The following is a 20,489-nucleotide window of genomic DNA, read 5'->3' as shown; positions in this document are numbered from 1 at the left end:
TCTCCTCCTCTGCCTTGTTTTGTCTTCGTGGAACGAGAAAGGGTAGGGAAAGTCTGGAAACCTGACCCAACTCAGTCAATAAAAAGCCTTTTGTCTGTGAACCTGACCACAAGTGATTCATTAACAGCCGATTGAAAGATTTTTGTCAGAAACTTCTCCCCATCCTTTAGAGAAATAAACAATTTGAAACAAAACTGAAGAATAAGGTGGAATCAATTTCCACTTCAAAATAATGCTGTCTACTACATGTAAAGGTATTTATTTCCTCATGACAAAACATTTGTTACAGATTTACTTCCATATGGATCCCCCTAATGAAATCTAAGCAAAGCAGGAAAAATTATTTACAATATGTCTTTCACACATCCTTAGTGAATTGTTAAATTAGTTGTAAAAAACAAACCTTAATTTTGTGTTTCCAGCAGAAGAATAATTGTGTCCTATATTTAATTTCAGGCAGAGTTGTATTTTTATTTCTTATGATAAAGTTAAAAAGAAATTAGCAATTCAACTTTTAATCGTTATTCTTTACTTCTAACTAAAGATAAGTACTAGTTTTTTAAAATGTTTACTGTGTTGTGTATACTGTATTTCATTTCTATAGTATTCATCTCCAAGAAGCATTCATACCGTTTGACTTTTTAATAACTAACTTCAGTTTGAATTAAAAAGTAGTGACATTAAATTATATTAAACTTTTATTATTATATATTATTATATTATATATTATTTTATAATATATATTATATTTTTATATATTATTTTATATATTATATTATAATATAACATTTAAACTCAAAGAAAATGCCAAAGTCCAAAATTTTAATAATGAAAATTTATCCTAATCAGCTTCTGTCTCTGTCCTTTGTAAGAACTGCCAAAAAAAAAAAAATCCTAGGACATCTCCATCTAAATATTCTGATATACAGTAAGTAGCATCCATCTATAAAGTTTAAAAGCTTTTCACCAATTTTACTTTTTATCTTTAAAAGAAAAAGTATGGGTCTTCTGCTTCTCAAACTTGAGGTTTGAGATGAAAACATACATTATCACCAAAAGCTAAGAGTTCTGGAGACAATCTCATTCAATGGGAAACAAAATATAGATTACATTTGGTCATGGTGGTGGTAGTGGTTGCCATACTTTAAATATCAATTCCCGATTTTAAATTGAAAAAACTGAAAGTCACTTCTGTAAAATACCCACAAAGGATTCAGTTTTTTATCTTCAACTCCCTTTTAATTGGGTATATTCCTTTAAGATTTTACTATTCTATTTCACTTGGTAAAAACAAGACCTAAGCCCTCAACCCTCTGAAAGCATGGGCAAATGATTCAGATGGAGGGCTTGATTAGCAGACTCTGCAGTTCTGCTCTAACAAGTCAAGCATTTCCTGGAAACCCGCCCACAGATTGTAGGACTATTTTTAGTAGCTCACCTAGCAGTAAATGCAGCTATTAGATATCCAGATATCCCTGCCCCTTTCAGATGCAGTAAAATAGAACATAAAAGGGTGTAATTGAATGATTACAGCTAAGAACTGTAATCAGGAGCCATAGGGTCCCTCTCCTCCTGAGTGCTCTGGGATGCAGTCCCAGGAGGGCCCTTTCCTTCCCCACTACCTGGGGAAATTGCATGCAGAAAGGTCCCGCGCCTTTCCCCTGGGAAATGCCATGCTGCCTCAGGAAAAAAAAAAGATTGCACTATTTGGATTGTTTTCTGTTCAATGTAGAATAGAAAGGAAGAGAAGTGACCTACCTTCCCCAGCCACATCCTACCCGCCTACTTTACCACCGAGTAGTACATTAACCCATCAAGAAGTTTATCCACTGATGATATTAGAACTCTTACAACGCAGTCATTTCACCTCTCACCACTTTTGTTTTAATACACGAGCTTTTCTAGGGGACATTCTATATATCCAAATCATAACAGGAGGAGTCAAGGGCAAACCAGGATGAGTGGCTGGTCTGACTTTAGCTCTTTAGAGACAGCACAACTGTGCATCACTGGGCTGACTGCGGTCACTTGCATAGTGGATATGTTGAGAGAGTAAAGAAATAGCTATGACTTATTGACTTCCTAAACTTATTGACTTCCTAGACTTACTGACTTCCTACTACGTGCCATGCACGGTGGAAAGTGATTCACATCCTTACCTCATTCAGTTTTCTTTAAATCTGTATGAGATAAGTGTATACATTGTTCCCATTTTAGATAAAGAAACCCAGACACAGAGAAATCCGCTCTAGTGTACACTAATAAGTGACTTAGTTATCTTCAGACTGAGGACTTCTGCCCTCAGAGCCTGACCTTTCATTATGATGTGGTGTTATGCACACTATGTTGATCTTGGAACTAGTAGAGCCATGGAGCTGTGTAATAGGCTTCCTGATTTGCAAAGCTTTTACATGATTGAGGAGAGATTCTTTTGTATTACTATGTTAACAACTCAGTGTTTGTCAGAAGCTAAAATGTTTGTGTTTGTGCAAATACTGTAGGAAATGCATGACACCGATCACTCCAGCACATCACAATGCCTTGTTGATGAGAGACAATGTGGCCTGTGATTATGAAATGCGTTGATGTCGATCTGTCTAAGTATCAACCTCATTCTCTGCAACAGCATGGAAAGCTTTTGGTTCATTTAAAACCCAACACCTGGCACAGTGTGTAGCTCACTGTAGACACAAATGACTATGTTTCATGAGGTCTGAAGCTGTCAATTGAATCACAGAACAGTAACTGGGCATTGAACTCTGGAGCATTCTACCTCTGAGTTATACACTCAGCCCCATTTTATTTTTGCTGAGGCTGGATTGGAACTTGTGATCTTTCTATTTCAGCCTCCCAAGTACTGAGATTACAGGCATGCACCACCATGCCTGGTTCTTAGGAAGCAATTTGGAGGAGAAAACAGACACCAGACTGTACAGATTGAAAAGTGTTAGGATAAAACTGGATGAGAGAGAAAGAAGATCCTTAAATGTCAGGCTGAGGAGATGTCAGTTGGTCCTCATTTCATAAAACAAGTGCAGCACCCTGATCTACTTCTATGGAGCAAGGATTCTATTTGTGGTGTCACATGAAGTCTGTGTGGTCCTTCATGGCTTGTGAATAAAATGGGTTAATCTGAGGAAGTAATCACGAATAGCTGCCCCTTTTGAGGAAGCTCTCAATTTTAGGACCAGGTATCCTGTCTTCCTCTTGGACAGGAATACACTGTGGTTATTTGACTAATACCCTTGTAATGCTGCTTGGTAGTTTTTACACTATTTGAGAAGGAACTTGAAGTCCTTAGAGGATTCTGAAGAGGAAAAAATATGGCAAAATTTAACTTGATAAAGATGATCAAGCAAAATGATGTAGAAAATATACTCTCATAAGACAGCCTCATCTTCTAGAAGGAAGAAAGGAAAGATGGGACTTACCGGGGGAAATATGTACTTGGAACATATAGAAAGACAATGTTTTAAAAGTAGTCCTGGAGAGATGCTGATTATCACTTCTGTCTTCCTCAACATTATGGACCATTTTAGGTAGTAGTCACTGGAGTGGGGAACAGTGATGGAAACCAAATTTTAACAGCTGTTTATCTCATTGAGCTGAGCTTCCCTTGTCTTTCTTCATATTCTACAAGTTTTTAAGAAGAAAAAATTCAGGTTCCACTTTGGAAGTTCACAAAAATAAGAATCGAAGAGCCTGAGATTAGACAGCAGAGCAGAGAGAAATTCCCTGTGCTACCCACATGCAGTTAAGGCTTCCTGAGAAAGGGTATCTATTCATGATCACTTCCTCAGATTAAAGCAGTTTAGAACTCAAATTTTGCTGAACATTTTGCCCATAATTTTGAAAGCAAATAAAATTAATCTGTAAGTAGTAAAGAATTCTTACAAAACCTATGCATGTTTTTGTTTGGGGCAAAGACTTTTTTCAGGATCTGAAGCCTTGCATTATCTATGAAATAAGGCAGTGGTTATAGAAGCCTATATTTTAAAAATGATTCATTTATAGATGACAGTAGAGGAAGCAATGAGAAATTATACCCATCCAAAAAAGAGTTAGGGCTACGAGAAAATGGATATTAAGTTTTATTTTCCTTTTGTTTCATGATATTGTATATATTTAAGGCATGCAGCATGATACTTTGAGATATATACATATATATATATATATATATATATATATATATATATATATACACACGCACACAGTACAATAATTACTACAGATAAGAAAATTAATATGCCTACTGCTATTACTACAGATAAGAAAATTAATATGCCTACTGCTATCACTACCTAGTGTGTGTATGTGTGTGTGTGTGTGTGTGTGTGTGTGTGTGTGTGTGTGTATTAAGAGTATCTGGAATCAATTATCTTAGCAAATTTCCAGGACATACCATATCATTATTAACTACAGTCATCATCCAGATATGTTCAATCCCTAGGCTTACTCATGCTACTAAGTATAACTTTGTACTTTTTGACCAATCTCTCTCCATTTTACCCACTTTCTCACCCTAGTAATCACAGTTTTACTCTCTGATTATATGTATTCAACTCTTTTAGATTCTATCTATAACTGATATATTATGCTTTTTAATACCTCTTAAAGTCATCAGTATCATTGATGTCTCTATCAGTTAACATGATTATCTCAAGTTATAGTACCAAAGTACCAGAATATCTCAGTGCCTCAGAATAGTAAGAGTTTATTTCTTGGTCATCCTGCAGTGAATGAGGATTGGCTGGGAGCTCTGCTTTGCATCATCACAGTCCTCAACTTGGGTAGAATATGCCCTACTTGGGACCAATAGTGACAAGCAGAAAGAGAAATCTACAAGGGCAAACCAAAGATACATGGTGCAATTACCAAAGACATGTTCCTTGGCTGTGGTCAGGGTCATGGGCTCTGTTGCGGCTCACAGATGAAGCCTGCTTCTCCCTTCTGTGCTTCATAGAGTTTCAGCTGCCTCTATCTTCCATTACCCTTCCCATTGTGTGCTACCATTCATGTGCATGCCTGTCTTTCCTGCTATTTTATGAGCTTCCTGAGAGCAAGGGACATGCCTTACCCATCTTTATATCTACAGTACCTATGTTTTTGGTCTATTGTAGGTGATAAACAAATGCTTGTGAAAATATAAATATATAAAGTAAATGGTAAACTATTATCAAAGTTCAATAAATTGGGCAATAGGGACATAAATCAATGCACAACACTTTTCTTAGTCTCTGAGATGTTCTATTGCATCCAGGCAGCTTGTGTTAGACATCTTACCACTGTTCCATCAAATCTCCTTTTCCCAATACTATGAAAATCTGATGCTTCATTTTCATTTCTACTTAAAGGTCATCAATTTTAGGTTGTACTGCACCCTCCATTCAGTGAGCACTATAATCTGTCAACAGAAAAGGAAAAACAGCAAATGCAGGGCAAACGAGACAGTTCAGAGCTACTTGTAATCAAACTGCTGGCGGCCGGTGGAATTCAGTGGCCTTGGGATAAGACGTGATGCTTTGCCTTCCTGCCATTGTCACATGGGGTTCTGGCTGCCAAATAGGGAGTAGAGTGTGCTTAGTTTATGGAAAAACTGTTTTCCTTTATTTTACTTTTTGACATTTTCAAAACACTAGGTAAGGGAAAATGTGGTCAGCTTGATTTACGATAATTGTTTTGGTTCTCGTACAATCATATGCTGAAGAATCACAGGGACTGACAGTCAGGGGAAAAATGTAAATGTCATAATTTTGTTAATTGTTTTAGCATGTGCTTCTTCCACATGTCTGAAAGCAAATGTAATTGAGGGTTGTGGTTTCTGGGGCATGGCCAAAAGTACAATGTGACTAACAAATGAAGGAAAAAATCATGGGATATCACATGGGAGAGGATCTTTTATCTTGTTTTCCTGCCTGCCTCCTGCCATAGTGAAGGTTTTGAAGAATTTAAGTATGTTACTGGAGTATGAGAAGAATTATACAAGATAAACACTTGGATTAATTACCAGATTTAAAAATATATAAAGTGTATTTTTAAGATCTATGGCTATTGCATTCCATCCTAGAGTTTCTGTTTCAAAAATTGGATTTTCTAAAAAGGAAACAGCTCTTTTAATTCTTCAAACATTTAATGATGATAAGTGTCTTTCTTCTTCTCCAGCAAACAAAGGAAACTCAAATACTACTATGAAACCGTAATCTCCCTTTTCCTTATTTCTCTAAAGCATAATAACTCTATTGAGAACTCCCAAAACAACTGAGTGATCTGACCTCAGGCTTCATATACTATTTCTTATTTGTATGACAGGAATTTCATGATTTCAAGGTAAGGTTAAAAAAGAATCTGTTTTCCCTTTATGCAAGTGATCAGGTTGCTGCAGGAGCAAAGCAGAAAGCTAAGTTCACACAGAGCTCTCTCCAAATCTTCCTAGTTTAGGATGGATTGCAACTGCCATTAGCAGTATTCTTGGTATTCCAGCTTTCTGTGAATTGTACAATAACCAGATCTTTGAACAGTGAGCATCTGGTTGCTAGCACCCCACAAAATATTTCCCCTATATTCTTTAGAACCTTCTGCTGGTTTGGAGGCTGTTTTCTCATTGTCTTATATTGTTACCTCTGTTTCTCATCTAACATGTTTGGGATTCACAAATATTTTAATGTTGAGGACTGACAATACACAAGAGACTTCACTGATCATCTGTGGGTCCAGCAGGTTGCAGAAAGCTGATGCTGATGTGTGTTCCCCAAGCCCTGTCCATCCCACCTCCATACTCTTATAGCTTCTGACTAACCCCACAGCTGCTATCCTGAGCTACCAGAAGAAATGGAAAGTCTACTCAGGTAATGGCTGAAAAAAAAATTCCAGTATCCTATTGGGAGTAGTGCCAGACAACCAACCAACTAACCAACCCACCAACCAACCAACAGGCAGCCAGTAGAGGAAGAAAGGAAGGCTAGAATAGGCATTATAGCTTCTCTGGGGAACTAAGTAAAGACTGTGAATGCCCTGAAATATTTAATCAAATGTCTGCTATATGGCTCCATGTACATTGTTTTTCCTTGAAGATTCTCAAATTTACATTATATTCTCAAAGGGTTTGGGCAATAAAATAATTTAAAAATGATGATTGTCAAGAAAGTAGGTTTAACTAAATGATTTATATTTTTAACAATCTAAAAGAGAAAGGGGAATTAAGAGAAACAAGAAATAGTACAAGTAGGACAAAGAGGAAAAAATAGGGACTACAGGGAGTTGGCAGCTTACCCCTTTTATCAGTTACTCAAGGCATGGCCTGGTGGAGTGATGCCTGGGAATACTCTACGGATAACACACATCTGTTTAAGTGATGGGACTGTGAAGCCTTGGAGAGCTGAGGCAATGAGCATAAGTGCTTAGCTAGCAAGCATCAGATCAGCTGTGGGAGGCTGCTTTAGGAGGCTGCTCGAAACCAACTTGCTGTCTGTCTTCATATATTTTATAAATATGATTTTTTTGTAATCTAGATGATAGTATTATACACTAAAATATTTGGAAGCTGTCCTTTTGGATAACTTGAAATATGTGCATGTATGTTTCTACTATCTTAAACCCCATTAAGATGTATGACTACAATGCATCAATAAAAAAAAAGAAATTTTATTCTTTCTTGCATTTTACACGTATTTACAATGAACATGCCTTAATTATATAAGAAAATGAATAATTTAGAATAATTTGACAACTTTAAGAAATCCATTATCGGACTGCTAAATCTTTTAAGGACAACCACATTGATATTGAACAAGGGGTACCAAACACAGGCTGTGAGCAAGAGGCTAAAAATTTTGATAATTTATAATGTCTACTGCCATAACAATGAAAAGTGACTTATTTATAATAACTGGTGAGGTAACTTGATAAAGTCAGTGAACAAAACAGAATTCTAACAGAGAGCAATTTTCATATAAAATCATTCATAATATTTATTCAGCTAAAAATCTTTTATTCATCTAAAGTATGATTCAACACCCCATTACCATGTTTCCTGGCTGTGTCTCCATAGGCACTATGAAATAGGCTTGTGGCACCGTCTGTTTTTAAAATATTACTATGGCTAAAATAAATGTGCCCCAAAGTTACACGGATTAAAGGCTTAGTCCTCGATTTATAGTTCTTTTGGGAGATGGTGGAAATTTAGGAAGTGGTTCCTAGGGGGAAGAAGTTTAGTCATCAGGGAGGGTCATGCTCTTGAGGTAAATATTGGGATCATAGACAGTCCTCTTTTTCTTTCTGCTTCCTGGCTGCCAGAAAGTAAGCAACTTCCTCTACTGTGGACTTCAGCCATAATATACTGCCTCTCTACAAACCCAAAAGTGACAGGGTTAAGTGGCCATGGACTAAAACCTATCTAACTGTGAGCAAAATAAACCTTTCTTTTTCTTTTTTTTTTTTTTAATTTATTTTTTATTGGTGCAATGTATTCATACATCGTAGTGGTATAAATAAAATACTTTTGTAGACATACATGCACACATCGCCCAGTTAGCCCCTACCCGATCCCCACCCCATTCCCTCCCCATCCCTCCTTCCCACGCTTGGCTTAGTGGTTGACATCTAGTATTATAGCAATTTATACAATATTAACATTGATAATCTCACATAACAGTTTCATTTGTCTGGTACCATACTTTTGATGACTTAAAGATAACATTTCAATATTTCTTTTTGCTTTCTTTCTTACCAGAGAATATTTTTTTTTTTTAGGTGAAACTATCATACATTTATTTATTTATTTTTCAGAAAAAAAATCTATCCTGATATGGAATATGGGCTCTAGATACCCAAAACAGTCTCAAAGAAGAACAAAGCTAGAAGATGTATATTTTCTGATGTCAAACCATATAAAGCTACAATAATTGAAACAGTGTAGTACTGTTCTAAAGGCAGATATATAAACCATTGGAGCTAAATAAAAGCCTAGAGATAAATTCTTCCATACATTGTCAAGTTATTTTTGACAAGGTTTCCATGAACTTTTGGTGGAGGAAATACTAGTCTTTTAACTAAATATTGTTGAAAAATAATAATAAATGAAAAATAATAAAATTGGACCCTTACCTAACACATATACAAATATTAACTCAAAATAGATAAAGGACCTAAATATAAATCTTAATACTATCAGCTTTTAGAAGAAAATCTGGGTCATAAAACCTCACAACATTGAAATTGGAAGTGATTTCTTGGATATGATTTCAATGGCACAGGCAACAAAAGGGTAAATAAACTCCCTTAAAAAATAAAAAAATATTGTATATCCAAAGACAATGTAAACAGAGTTAAAAGTTACTGATGCTCTTCCAAGAGTTCCTCCTATGACCCATTTCTCCCTAACTCTCACATATTAGGGAAAGCATATGATTTCTTATTTTTTGTGCCTGACTAATCTCACTTAGCATAATGTCCTCCAGTTCCATCCATTTCCCTGAAAATGATGTAATTGAGTTTTTTTTGATGGCTGAGTAAAATTCCATTGTGTACATATCCCACAGTTTTGTAATCCATTCATCTGTTGATGGACATCTTGGCTGGTTCCATAGTTTGGCTATGGTGAATTGTGCAGCTATGAACATAGATACACATGCATTAGTTTGATAGTTTGGTTTCTTTTCTTTGGGGTAGATACCCAACAGTGGTATTGCTGGATCAAATGGTAGATTTGTTCCCATTCTTCTGAGGATTCTCCATACTGTTTTCCAAAGTGGTTGCACTAATTTGCAATCCCACCAACAATGTCTTAGAGTTCCCACTTCTCCACATCCTCGCCAGCATCTGTTGTTGTTTGTGTTTTGAATGATGGCCATTCTAGTTGGAGTTAGGTGAAATCTCAGGGTAGTTTTGATTTGCATCTCTCTGATTGCCAGTGATGTTGAGCATTTTTTCATGCATTTATTGGCCATTTGAATTTCTTCTTTTGTGAAGTGTCTATTTAGTTCATTTGCCCATTTTGTTATTGGATGTTTTGTTTTCTTAGTGTTGAGTTTCTTGAGTTCTCTGTATATTCTAGATATTAGTCCTCTATCAGTGGTGTAGGTGGCAAAAATCTTCTCCCATTCTGTTGGCTCTCGATTGAGATTCTTGATAGTTTCCTTTGCTGAACAGAAGCTCTTCAGTTTCATGCAATCCCATGTATTGATTCTCCTTTTAATTTGTTGTGCTTTTGGGGTCTTGTTGAGGAAATGTTTGTCTGTGCCTATGTGTTGTAGTGTTGGACCTATGCCCTCTTCAAGGAGCTTCAAAGTCTCTGGTTTAATTTCCAAGTCTTTGATCCATCGTGAGTTGACTTTTGTACAGGGTGAAAAAGTGGGATTAACATCCAATTTTCTGCATATGGTTAACCAGTTTTGCCAACACCATTTGTTAAAGAGGCTATCTTTTTTCCAGTGTATGTTTTTGGCCCCTTTGTCAAAAATCAACTGGCTGAAAGTGTGTGGACTTGTTTCTGGGTCTTCTATTCTGCTCCATTGGTCTATATATCTGTTCTTTTGCCAGTACCATGCTGTTTTTATTACAATGGCTTTGTAGTATAGTTTAAAGTCAGGTATTGTGATTCCTCCTGCGTGGTTTTTGTTGCTGAGAACTACCTTGGCTATTCTGGGCTTTTTGTTATTCCAGATAAATTTAAGGACTGATTTTTCTATGTCTGTGAGGAATGATCTTGGTAGTTTAATGGGCATTGCATTAAATCTGTAGATCAGTTTTGGGAGTATGGCCATTTTAATAATATTTATTCTGCCAATCCATGAACATGGAAGGTCTTTCCATCTTCTAAGATCTTCTTCGATTTCTTTTTTCAGTGTTTTATAATTTTCTTTGTAGAGATCTTTTACCTCCTTGGTCAAGTTTATTCCTAGGTATTTTATTTTTTTGTGGGAGATCCTGAGTGGAAGTGTTTTCTGAATTTCTTTTTCAGTGGATTTATGGTTGGTGTACAGGAAAGCTTCTGATTTTTTAAGATTGATTTTGTATCCAGATACCTTGCTGAATTTGTTGATCAGTTCTATAAGCCTTTTGGTTGAGTTTGTTGGGTTTTCTAAATATAGTATCATGTCATCTGCAAATAGTGAAAGCTTGAGTTCTTCTTTTCCTATTTGTACTCCTTTGATTTCCTTTTCTTGCCTTATTGCTCTGGCTAGAGTCTCTAGTACTATATTGAAGAGAAGTGGTGATAGTGGACATCCTTGTCTCGTTCCAGTTTTTAGGGGGAATTCTTGAAGTTTTTCCCCATTTAATATGATGTTGGCAGTGGGCTTATTGTAGATTGCCTTAATAATGTTGAGATATGTTCCTTCTATTCCAATTCTCTGCAGTGTTTTTATCATAAATGGATGTTGAATTTTATCAAATGCTTTTTCAGCATCTATTGAGATGATCATGTGGTTTTTGTCTTTGATTCTGTTTATATGATGAATTACATGGATTGATTTTCGTATATTGAACCAGCCTTGCATCCCTGGGATGAACCCTACCTGGTCATGGTGAATGATTTTCTTGATGTGGTTTTGAATGCGTGTTGCTAGTATTTTGTTTAATAGTTTTGCATCCAAGTTCATCAGAGATATAGGCCTGTAGTTTTCCTTCCTTGAACTGTCTTTATTCGGTTTGGGTATTAGTGTGATGTTGGCTTCATAGAATGTATTTGGGAGAGTCCCGGTTTTTTCTATTTCCCGAAATAGTTTGAGTAGTATTGGGATTAGTTCTCCTATAAAGGTTTTATAGAATTCACTTGGGAAACCATCTGGTCCTGGGCTTTTCTTTGATGGTAAGCTCTTTATTGCTGTTTCAATCTCTTTGATTGTTATTGGTTGGTTTAAGTGTTCTATATCTTCTTGACTCAGTTTAGGAAGGTTGTATTTATCTAGGAAGTTGTCGATTTCCTCCAGGTTTTCCATTTTGTTGGAGTATAGTTTTTCAAAGTAGTTTCTGATAATCCTCTGGATTTCTACGTGGTCAGTAGTAACGTCTCCTTTTTCATCCCTTATCTTCATAATTTGGGTTGATTCTCTCTTTTTTTTAGTTAGGTTGGCTAATGGTTTATCAATCTTGTTAATTTTTTCAAGAAACCAGCTTTTAGTTTTGTTGATTTTCTGTATTGTTTTTTTATTCTCTATTTCGTTAATTTCTGCTCTAATTTTAATAATTTCCCGTCTTCTGCTGGCTTTGGGGTTCAATTGTTCCTGCTTTTCAAGGGCTTTGAGGTGTGTCATAAGGCTATTTATTTGAAGATTTTCTGTTTTTCTTATGTGAGCACTCAGTGCTATAAATTTTCCTCTTAATACTGCCTTCAAAGTGTCCCAGAGGTTTTGATATGTTGTTTCTTTATTTTCATTTGTTTCTAGAAATTTCTTGATTTCACCTCTTACATCTTCTATGACCCATTCTTCATTCAGAAGTGTGGTGTTCAGTCTCCACATGTTTATGTTGTTTCTCTGAGTCTTCTTATAGTTGATTTCTAGTTTCATTCCATTATGGTCTGAAATGACACAGGGAAGTATGTAACATTTTTTAAATTTGCTAGTGCTCATTTTGTGTCCCAGGATGTGATCTATTTTGGAGAAGGTTCCATGAGCAGCTGAGAAAAATGTAAACTCTGCTGTAGTTGGGTGAAATATTCTATATGAGTCCAACAGGTCCATTTGGTTAATGGTGTTCTTTAGTTCTGAGACATCTTTACTGACCCTTTGTCTGGAAGATCGGTCTAGTATTGTGAGAGGTGTGTTGAAGTCTCCTAGTATTATTGTGTTGGGATTTATGTGTGACTTCATATCACAAAGAGTTTGATTTATGAAAGTAGCTGCCCCTATGTTTGGGGCATAGATGTTGATTATTGTTATTTCCTCTTGCTGGACTATTCCTTTTACCAGTAAGATGTGACCTTCTTTGTCTCTTCTAATAAGTTTGGGTTTGAAGTCTAACTTGTCTGATATCATAGTTGCTACTCCTGCTTGTCTTCGAGTACCATTAGCATGGATTACCTTGCTCCAGCCCTTTACCTTGAGTTTGTTCCTATCTTTACTTGTAAGGTGTGTTTCTTGTAAGCAGCAGATGGATGGATTCTGGCTTTTAATCCATTTTGCCACTTTATGTCTTTTTATTGGGGAGTTGAGGCCGTTTACATTAAGTGTGATTATAGAGAGATAATTTTTAATTCCCAACATGTTAAGATCTTATTTCTGTTTAAGATACTGTTTATTCTTCTTTGCTTAGTTGTCTGCTGGATGGGAATTCTTGTTTCTTTGGTTCTGGCGTGTATTACCCATTTCCTCTTTGCAGTTAATCTCCTTGAGTATTTTCTCTAGCGCTGGTTTTGAAGACATAAATTCCTTCAGTTGCTGTTTGTCATGGAAGCTTCTTATTTCCCCATCTAATTTGATGGATAGTTTTGCTGGGTAGGAAATTTTTGGCTGGAAGTTGTTTTCTTTCAGAGTTTGGAATATGTTACTCCAAGCCCTTCTGGCTTTCATAACTTGGTTTGGGAAGTCTGGAGTGATTCTAATTGGTTTGCCTCTGTATGTCACGTGGCCTTTTGTTTTTGTTGCCTTTAAGATTCTCTCCTTGGCTTCCACATTAGTCATTTTGACAATTATGTGGCGTGGGGATCCTCTTCTCTGATCCTGTCTAAAGGGAGTTCTATAAGTTTCCTGGATCTGTGTATTGACCTCTTGCTCTATGTTTGGAAAATTTTCTGCTATTACTTCCTTGAAGAGATTGTTGATCCCTTTGGTTTCACCTTCTTTTCCCTCCTCTATTCCAATTATTCTTAGGTTAGCTCTCTTGAAATGGGCCCATATTTCTTCAATGTCAGATTCCTGCTGTCGGGTTTTTTTTTCTAAATTAGAAACTATGCGTTCATTTTTAGAATGATCATCTTCAAGGAGCGAGATTCTATTCTCCATGTGGTCTAATCTGTTGTTTATACTTTGAATTGAGGACTTTACTTCATTAATTGCATCCTTTATTTCTTTTTGACTCTCTCTAAATTCTTTTCGAAAGTCCTCTATTATTTCTAAAGTTATTTTCCTAATTTGATCTTCTAGAGATCTTTGGATTTCTGTGTTATCAGATTCTGATGTTGTGGGGTTGTTGGCATTCACTGCTCCATTGTTATTTCTCTTTCCCATGATTTTGGAAGTTTGTGCCTTCTCTGGGTTCTTCCCTGAGTCACTACGAGTTCACTTAAGATGCTCTGGATCTCGTGTCTGTGGTATCTCAGTCACCACTACTCCTTAACTGGTTTGTATCACAAAGTCTCAGACCCAGGGAGTCAATCAAGGCTGCTTAGACCGTGGGGAGTGCCAAGTTGGGCGTTCTCCAGTGGGGAGTTGTGACTATGGTATGATATCTCTGCCACTGCCACTCCCCCCCTGGGCTGCACTGCTAAAATCTCCGACCCAGGGAGACTATCTGCGCAAGTCCCTGGGAGCGCAGTACTGGGATTTCTTCCCTAGGGGTCACAATTTGACTCACGGTTATTGAGTGCGCTGATGGAGCTGTAGTGAACTTGGTGGATTCGCTGCTGCCGCCACTGGCAATATGGCACCACTGCCACGCCCTTGGCCGTGATGCGGCGTATTTCTTCTCTGGTTTTGAACTCTGCTCTGAGTCCCTGCCAGTTGTGCTGTGCTCGTCCCTTGGGAGCTTTAGATGTTCCCTGCACCAACAAAACTGCTGACTGCCGCCCGGCTGTTCAGCACCTGCTCACCTCAGCTCGCTGTCCACCGCTCCTCTCAGGCTCCTGGTGGCTGGTTGAATGGATTGGTCTAGGGCTGTCCGGTGAACTCACCACTGCCGCCAGCAGTAAGACGCTGCTTCTGCGTCCTAGGCCGCGAGGCCAAAGTACCTCCTCTCTGGATTTGAGCTCTGTTTTGAGTCTCCCTCCTCTCTGGAGCCTGGTGCTGCTAGGGGAGATGTAGGCCGCTCCGCTCCGGCCGCTCTGCGCCCGGCTCTGGCTGCTCTGCACCGCGGGTCTGGCCACTCCGGCCGCTCCGGCCGTTCCGCAACGCGGCTCTGGCTGCTCCGGCTGTTCTGGCCGCTCTGCTCGGCTGCTCTGGCCGCTCCACTCAGCTGTTCTGGCCGCTCCGCTCCGGCTGCTCCAGCCGCTCCACTCCGCGGCTCTGGCCACTCCGCGCGGCCGCTCCAGGCAATCCGCGCTGCGGCTCTGGCCGCTCCGGCTGTTCTGGCCGCTCCGCTTGGCTGTTCTGGCCGCTCTACTCGGCTGCTCTGAACCGCGGCTTCGGCTGCTCTGCACCGCGGGTCTGGCCACTCCGGCCGCTCTGGCGGTTCCGCGACGCGGCAGGCCACTCCACTCTGCGGCTCCCCCCAATCCGCGCTGCGGCTCTGGCCGCTCAGCACCGCGCGGGCGCGGCACTTCGGGCTGGTTTTTTTCTGGTGTCTTGTTTTTCCAGCCCTTTTTCTCTGTCCCTTGTAGTTACCGTTTTTATTTCTTTGCTGGTGGTGTTTTCTGGCTCTGAAAGGCGCTGGTTTTGTGGTAGTAGAGTTGGATTGTTAGCGGGACTTGTAAGTGCCGCTTTCCTCCGTCGCCATCTTCCCGGAAGTCCCAAAATAATCTTCTAAACCTTTCTTCATAAGTTGATTATCCCCAGATACCAAAATAAGCTTTTCTTCCTTGTAAGTTATATTTTGTCATAGTGACCGAAAGCTAGCTAACACAGTTTTCTAGGTAAAACTCATCTTGGTGATCTTTAGAGGCTGCATTAGCCACTTGCTTATTTGCTAGAAGAAACTAAAGATAGTTGCTTAAGAAATGTTATTATTTTTCTACTATTTATTCTTTCAGTCTCACCATAGAGGCTGAGCAGTTCTACTTTGAGGCAATGTTTTCATTAAGTTTCTTTTTTTCCAAAGGATCTAAAACTGAATAATTACTTCTTCTAAATCCAAACTCTAGGATATTTCTTCAACCAACAACTTAGACTTTCTTTTTGTATCTTAAATTCTTTCTACAGACTCTGAATACTATAAATAATGCAATCTTGGGTTGCCTCTAGCCTATTTTCATAAAGTCCCGTGGAAGAGGTGACCACTAAAAGGACTGTTGGAGGACAATGCCTTGGGCACTCTAAGGTCCATTCATACATCAGGCTGGACAGCTGAAAAGTGGTTTCATTTGGATCACATTATCTTTGCCTCATTCAGAATTGCTTTCTTCCCAGTTTTCTAATGGCACACCTGTAGTCTTTATCAAGGTATACTGTAAACACTACCTATAACTGTGTTTCTAGGTGTCATTTACTACTTATGATAGAGTATAAAATGTAAAATCTTACCTGATATATTTCTTCCAGAATTAGCACTAGAAAAAAAATCTTTTAAAGTGATTTCTTTTTTTGTAATGCTAAAAATACTTGAGAAGGGTAGGAATACTCAAGAAGTTTTTTCATAACTTTCTCTACAAGGTTGACAGTGATCCAGAGTTACCAGATTCAAGGAGGCTCGCTCATTGTTACCAAACTGTAAGATTCTGATTCATAATCTAAAATACCAATCTTCTCCATCTGGAATTTGCTTCTTAATGACATCTTGAAGTTGTGTTTAGGAAAAATAAGGAGCAGAGCCAAGAGAGAGGGATGATTTTAAGAGAAATTTGCTTTATGACAGGCAAAAAAAATACATTTCTTTTTACTCAAGTTTTAGTTTTACTCTCTTGTTCTTAAATATTACTAAATAAATAAAACTGGCTTATGAGGATTTTTGCCTTTCCTTAACTTGATGTGGGAAGACTATCCCCTTTCTATTCATATACCAGTTCCAAGGATTAATACATAATTATTTTTTAGGCTTTGCTATGGTTTAGATATGGTTTAAGCATGTCCTTCAAAGTCCCATATATTTGGGAGCTTGGTGTCTAGTGTGGTGATATTGAGAGGTGGTGATATCTTTAAGAGATAAAAATTGCTGGGTGGTCCTGAGGTCATAGAGAGAAGGCATGCCCTCAGAAGGGATTAAGGTAGTTCGCATAGGAACTTGAGTGTTTACTCGATGGGAGGGCTATTATCAAAGAGTAGAACTGGCTCCTCTATTGTGCTCTGGATCTCTGGCCTGCTATGTTGTCTCTCCCTCTCAAACTCACTCCTTCTACTGGGAAGGCCATCCACCATGAAGTCATTCAGCCAGGGGGCCCCTCACCAAAGCTGAGACCATACTGTTGAAGCTTCCAGCCTCCAAAACTGTGAGCTAAGGAGACTCCTTTTAAAAATATGTACTCAACTTTTGATATTTCATTATAAAAATAGAAAATGGATGATTAAAGATCTATCTTAATGTAACCAGTAACATCATAGGTTATATATGCTTATTTTAGTAAATTTCAGTTTACCTTAATTAAAGTTTTGGATATTCAATATCATATATATGATATTGATATATATGTGTGTGATATGATATTATATATATCATATCATATTTGATATATGTATGTGTATACACACATGTACACACATACACACATCTCTGTATTATATAACTATAAATATATATACAGTTTCTATATCTCTCACTGTTCACCCTGATCATTATGGATATTATTAACTTAGCATTCAGAAACCAAGCTTCTTTCAAAATTGAAGAATTGGAAAGTGTGTATTAATATTTTATTCAACACTATCAAATGATTATGTAACATCTCTTTTATAGTCTTCCACTGTAAAAAAAATAAATAAATAAAAAACTACAGAAAGTAAGGCTTGACCATGGAACTTCATGGAGCTTTAGTGTTTTCCTAACTGTTACATTTTTTTCCAATTTAGCCTTAAATATCTGTTCTTAGTTATATTTCTATAATTATAATTTCATGTATACTTTACCTTTCTTTGTTTTTATTGTAAAATCGTCTCAAATCCTCTGTGGATAGAGGTGAGACAAAGAATTCAATTTTGAATAGACAAGCAAATAAGCCAGCAATTTTTCCAACACTTCTGTTTTATATGTAGGAGTTCTTTATGTTGTATTTGAATAAAACCAGAAATCACCATAATATAAGTTTTCTACTTATATTAAAAAATAAAATCTATTTTAAATTTGAAGAAAATTATTAGAAGTCAAACTCTGCTCTTCAGATGGTCAGTAAATGAAAAAGTCAATTTAACTAAATATTTTATTTACCTAAAAGTTATCTTTCTTATTAGGCATACATTACATATGTAATTATATTTATAAAATGCATATTTTATATCTAACACATGTATCTATGTGTATTTTTGTAATGTTAGTAAATCTTACCCGAGTTCTACACAGATGTTTGCAGTTGTTCCAGATAATCAGGTATCATTTGTGAGAGTCAGGAAGAATAATCCTCTGGACTTTTACATTCTGGCTTCAATTCTAGATAATCAGTGGTTTAAAATAATAAGCCCACATATATATAATATGTTCTGTGCAAAATAAACAAATAAATCAGCATGTGTCTACATAGGTATACATATTTATTCTCTTGTTTTATTGCCAATTAGACATAAAATAAGTTGGATTTCTTATGACCGGTGCTTATAAATTTTAAGTTCTTATTGCTTTCATTTCCCCAGAATCTCAAGTTTCTGGCTATTTCTAAGAGCTTCCTGAAAAAATATTAGGAATATATAATTTATCATAGCCTTTCCTAAGTATAAATTTGTAAAATAGGGACGAGCTGATGACTTAACACTGTTAAAAAAAAAAATGACACGTTTGATCACTTTTATTTCCCCCATTGCAGGATACTGGGGAGGGAAGCTTGTAGTTTCAACAATGAAGAACAAAGGAAGTTTCTTTGGGATTTATGTATACTACCCTCCCTAAATTTTTGTTCTTTTTGGAAGACAGTAATCAAAACACAAAACTGCACAATGAGTAAAGTAGGCCAGTTGGTGTCATGTTACTTACATATTTTAATAACGATTAATTTTGGAAATAGATTTATGGTTGCAATAAGTAAATCCCAACTAAAATAAATTGCAGTGAGGATGCAAGAAACTTTGAAAACAATTATAGCTGTGATCAGCTCTTTGAAAATGCATTCAGCTAAAGATGAATTATAAAACATTTTAGCCAGAGATCTCCATTTTGTTGCTTTATTCTTCAACCATTCAGAACATGGAAGGCCAAAGAACACTGGTCCAGAAACTAAGGATGAAACTCAACCTGCATCATTGAAAAACTCAGTCCATAATTTGACATGTTGGATTAATAGAACAGTAATATCAACAAAGGACATCATACTTATTTTATTTCTAATAGTTAGGAGCAGTTATTATCATCATTTAGAGGATTTTTAAAGCTAATAACTATAGAAACTTGGGGTCCATCAAAGTTGTTTGCATTTTCTCTGCAGGGAAAGTATACACTTTGACATGTTACCTGCATGGGGTGTCTTTTGGAGGGAAGCATAACAGAATAGTGAAGATGTTGGTAAAAGGAAGTTATCTGTGTGCAGCATGATTGTAGTTGTTCATCTAAAATTGTGCATAGGCTTCTTTCCAGTCCTGCTGTTTATAGGTAGTATCGTTTTGTAAAGCATTTAAAAAATATTATCTACCACCGGGCATGGTGGCATATACCTTTAGTCCAGGACTTGGGAGTCTGAAGTAGGAGGATCACAGGTTGAAGGCAAGACTCAGCAACTTAGCAAGACTGTATTAAAATGGGGGGGGGGGTGGAACTGGGCAGATGTCTTGAAGGTAGAAAGCCACTGAGTTCAATCCCCAGAAAAACACAAACACACAATGCTATTCACCATCCTAAATTTTTGAGTCTTTAGATAGCAGAAAAAAAAAAAAAAAACTATTTCTCCTGAAACATTGGCCAACAACACCAGCACTGGTTCAAAATGCTTTTTTTTTTTTCCTTTGTTTATCTGCTACTGCAAAGCTCCCCTAATATGTTAGCCACTTGACTGAAATGATATAGGGGATTGTCACTAAGATAAGAAGCTCAAGAAATCATCACCTAACTGTAATCATCCATGTGTGCAGAAGTCAGTTTGCATTTGCTAAGACATCGGTCTTCCTGGAGTTAACACAAGCCACTCTGACACTGGAAAAAATAGAAAATACTTGGATAATCAATAGGGTGGGGGACAATCCTTTATAACTTTCAGGAGAGACAGAGCCATCTGCACATTACTTTACACTCCCATTGTGACATGATGAATAGTTAGCACCAGTTAAAAAGGTAAGAGGAATTCTTCTGGGGCAATGCCCAAAGTGGTATCTGTGGCACCTTCTTAGGCAAATAGTATGTAGTCATTACCACTTATGAAGAAGTAAAAGTTCAGGATAGAGTCATGACAAAAGTACATTTGTCAAAAAAAAAAAAAATAAAAGGGGGAGGGAATTGAAAGATAAAAATATTCTTTCAGTTGATAAAATGACCATTTAATATGTTCAAAGCACTATTGTATACTATCTGGGGGCATACTGTTAGATAGACCACAGTTATTTTTCTCCAGGAAT

The sequence above is a fragment of the Muscardinus avellanarius genome, assembly GCF_963383645.1.
Source record: "Muscardinus avellanarius genome assembly, chromosome: 8".
NCBI classification, from domain to species: domain Eukaryota; kingdom Metazoa; phylum Chordata; class Mammalia; order Rodentia; family Gliridae; genus Muscardinus; species Muscardinus avellanarius.
Note: the sequence above shows the minus strand (reverse complement) of the source record.